Below are 3,956 nucleotides of genomic sequence, written 5' to 3' on the forward strand. Positions count from 1 at the left end.
TTGTGAATTGTTTTCTTATGCACTTTGCTCTTTTTTCTTTTGGGGTATTCAATCTGTCAGGTGTCTTGTGCCATAAATGTATCACTGTTTCTATCAAAGTAATAAAGGTATTTTTCCTTTTTAAAATAATTTTTTTCTGGACATCAAGGAGATGTAAGTGGAGTTGGAATGTTGCCAAACCAAGGAAGTTTTAATTCATCACATCGTCTGAAGGGGCCATTCAGGCTTATATAATTTTCCCCTAAGGCCCATGTGTCCATTCTTCTGTCTCTCTCTGTCTCTCTCAGACTTTTTAAAGTATTTCTTTAAATACAGGGTAGAAAGTGGCCATACCAAGAAGGAACCCCATGTCTGTTGGTCCATGGGAAGCTTGTGAATTGCAATTTCTGGGTAACATTTATATATTCCTTAAATGAAAGATAATCTGATCTGACCAGTTTGACTTATAACCACTCATGGCCTGAAGAAGGTGTTTCTAGGTAAGAAATGCATAGTAGTGACACAGCTCACGAGGATGTGGTGTGTGTGCCTGTGACTGGGGTGAGAGCAGTTCTTTAACCAGAAGAAGTGAAGTGAAAGTGTTAATCACTCAGTCTGACTATTTGTGACCCCCATGGACTGTAGCCCACCAAGCTCCTCTGTCTATGGAATTCTCCAGGCAAGAATACTGGAGTGGATTGCCATTCCCTTCTCCAGGGGAATCTTCCCAGTCCAGGATTGAACCCGGGCTTCCTGCATGGCTGGCAGATTCTTTACTGTCTGATCCTCTACGGAAACAGCCTCCTATATTAAGGTGACATAATACAGAGACCAGGATTTAGTCAGAAGATGGAACTAAGAAGAGGATATGAATGTTCACAATTCACAGGATGCCATTGCAACTAAATTCATAAAAGTACAAGGAATCACATGAAAGGAGGGATTCTGTGTGGACTGAGGTGTCAGCTGTCACAGGGAGACCACCTTATTCCTCAGCATCCCTGACACCATCTGTAGTCACTCCCCTTCTTGCTTATTCCTCTGCCCTACTGGCTTCCTTATTTGGATTTGAACAGGTGGAACCAGCATCTTTCTAAGGTCCTTAGAAGTGGCAGCTCCCTCTAGCTCCCACCAGGCACACACTTCTCCTAACATCACACTAGTTCCTTCTCTCTCTTTTTTGAGGAATTGGTTCAATTATCATCTTGTTTGCAGGCCTTACCTGAACACTCAGTACAAAATAACGCCTACACCCCTCTCATTTTTACTTGTTTTTTTTTTATAGTATCTGTCATCTTCTGCTATATTATATTTTATACTTATTTGAATATCATCTTTAACCACCCTTGGATTGTGAAAGCTTTGTTTATGAACACTGTTCCCTATATGGGCTTGGAGCATTGTTAATTCTCTGTAAGTATTTCTGAAATTCATGAAAGGAGTTTTCATTAAAACTGTAAATTAAGAAGCCTTTGGAATTTGTTGAGAATGGGACAAAAATTTCTAGTCAGAGGTGAAATGAGTATACCCTCAGGAGGATTTATCTCCATATAACATATTAACATCAGTTCTGTGACAGCAAAGAGAAATTAAAATAGTTCAGCTATGTGAGTTAGGCCAGTTTGAGTGAAAACTACTCATGTTATTATTTTTTTTTTTCCCCTCCAATAGTCACTTCCACCACATGGAATCAGGAAATGGTACACAAAGCTCAAATTTTCTTCTTCTTCTGGGACTTTCAGGGGAATCAGAACTGCAGCTCCTCATATTTGGGCTTTTCCTCTTCATGTACCTGATCACCATGTTTGGAAACCTGCTCATTATCTTGGCCGTCAGCTCAGACTCCCATCTCCACATCCCCATGTACTTCTTCCTCTCCAACCTGTCTTTTGTAGACATCTGTTTCACCTCAACCACCATCCCGAAGATGCTGTGGAACATCCAGACAGAGAGCAAAGGTATCACCTATGAAGGCTGCATCACCCAGATGTATTTTTACATTCTGTTTGCAGGATTAGATGACTTTCTCCTGACTGTGATGGCTTATGACCGGCATGTGGCCATCTGCCACCCCCTGCACTACATGGTCATCATGAGCCCCCAGCTTTGTGGACTGCTGGTTCTGACATCCTGGATAATGAGTGTTCTGTATTCCTTGTTACACAGCTTAATGGTGCTGAGACTGTCTTTTTGTACAGACTTGGAAATCCCTCACTTTTTTTGTGAAATAAAAGAGCTGGTCCAACTTGCCTATTTTGACACCTTTCTCAATAACATGATGATGCAATTTGGAGCTGGACTTCTGGGTGGTGGTACCCTGACTGATATCCTTTACTCTTACCCCAAGATAGTGTCCTCTATATATATAGAATCTCTTCAGCTCAGGGGAAGTGTAAGGCATTTTCCACCTGTGCATCTCACCTGTCAGCGGTCTCCTTATTTTATTGTACAAGTTTAGGAGTGTACCTTAGCTCTGCTGCTAGCCACAGCTCACTGTCAAGTGCTGCAGCCTCAGTGATGTACACTGTGGTCACACCCATGCTGAACCCCTTCATTTACAGTCTAAGAAATAAAGACATAAAAAGGGCTCTGAAAAGATGTTTTGGGATGGAAACTGTATCAAGGTCATTTGTCCTTGGGCTAAAGCAATGCACATGATAGCAGGGTTAAAGCCTCAGGGCCACATATTATGCTTCTCTGATCAGATTGTGAAAATCGCACTTGCTCCTTCGGCTTATTGTCTGCTATTTCCATTTCTTTGATTTCAACTTCTCTATACAATTTCAGCAATTCACTTCATTAACTTTTCTGTTCAGTCATCTATGCTTTATCCTTTGTCGTTTTTATACTCTCCCAAATTGATCCACATCCTTAAGTGAAATATATGGAAAAGCCCATATATCTCATAAGACTGGGTGCATCTCCTAAGAATAATTTCTTTATGAAATGTTATATACAGATCAAATTTATTTCATTTTACTGAGTGAATAATCCTGAGTCCTGTTACCTTTTGGAAAAGAAAAACTACCTTGATGACTGAATCCATCCAATGACATAATTTCATAAGAGTGTAGAGTATGAAACCTCAATTTATCACTTTCTGTTTGTTATTCCTTTTGCACATCACTACCATAATTTCTCTTCCCCAAATTGTAGACTTTAACATATAGTGTGTTTCACAACAAGGCATTCCATTTTATTCCTACTAGGATCGTGTTCTTTATTTAGCTCAGTGTGCATACTGATTACCAGTGTGTGCTCAGTTGCTCAGTTGTGTCTGACTTTTTGTGACCGCGTGGACTGTAGCCCACCAAACTCTGTCTGTGGGATTTTTCAGGCAACAATACTGAAGTGGGTCACCATTTTATACCTCAAGGGATCTTCTCTACCTAGGGATCTAACCCGCATTTCCTCCATCTCCTGGATTGTAGACAGATTCTTTACGTGCTAAGCCACCATTATCAGAGTCACTGGAAAACCTGATCATCAATGCATGTCTCCAATGGTAGTCTATGTGAAACACCAATTTCAATAAAGAGTTTGATGTAATAAAGTCTAGAGTCTAAGATGACCCTAACTAAAATGAAGCACATATTTACACCAGATTTTAACTATGCAAATTATTTTTTCTGGTGTACAATTTACTTACTGATGTATGTAAGATCAGTGTCCATATATAAAGGCATTTATCATTGGCATGAAGGATTGTTTAGTGTAATTATATTTTATTTTGAATCATCTTTCTTTTTCTACTTGAAAAACTTACATTTTTACCTATGATTATGATTCCTTTCATTGTTCTAAATGAAATCATCTTCCCCATCTAAGTTTTATCATGATCACTGAAAGATGTCGAATGAGCAATATAAATATATATATTTCTTTCCAAAGTACAGCTCACTAGGGAGCTCAAATTCCTCCTGGTCCTGTGATTCAGAGTCACAGAGTTTTGAACAAATGGGCATATCCTTTTAACC

The 3,956-nt window shown here is 39.5% G+C and overlaps 1 pseudogene; it reads left to right on the top strand.

The window, feature by feature from the left end:
* The first annotated feature begins 1,627 nt into the window (after positions 1-1,627).
* Positions 1,628-2,637, top strand: LOC147368311 (olfactory receptor 7A10-like; annotated as a pseudogene).
* Positions 2,638-3,956: the final 1,319 nt, after the last annotated feature.

This window comes from Bos grunniens, chromosome 7 (genome assembly GCF_055505025.1).
Source record: "Bos grunniens cultivar Pamir isolate PY7600 chromosome 7, Bosgru_T2T1.0, whole genome shotgun sequence".
NCBI lineage: Eukaryota > Metazoa > Chordata > Mammalia > Artiodactyla > Bovidae > Bos > Bos grunniens.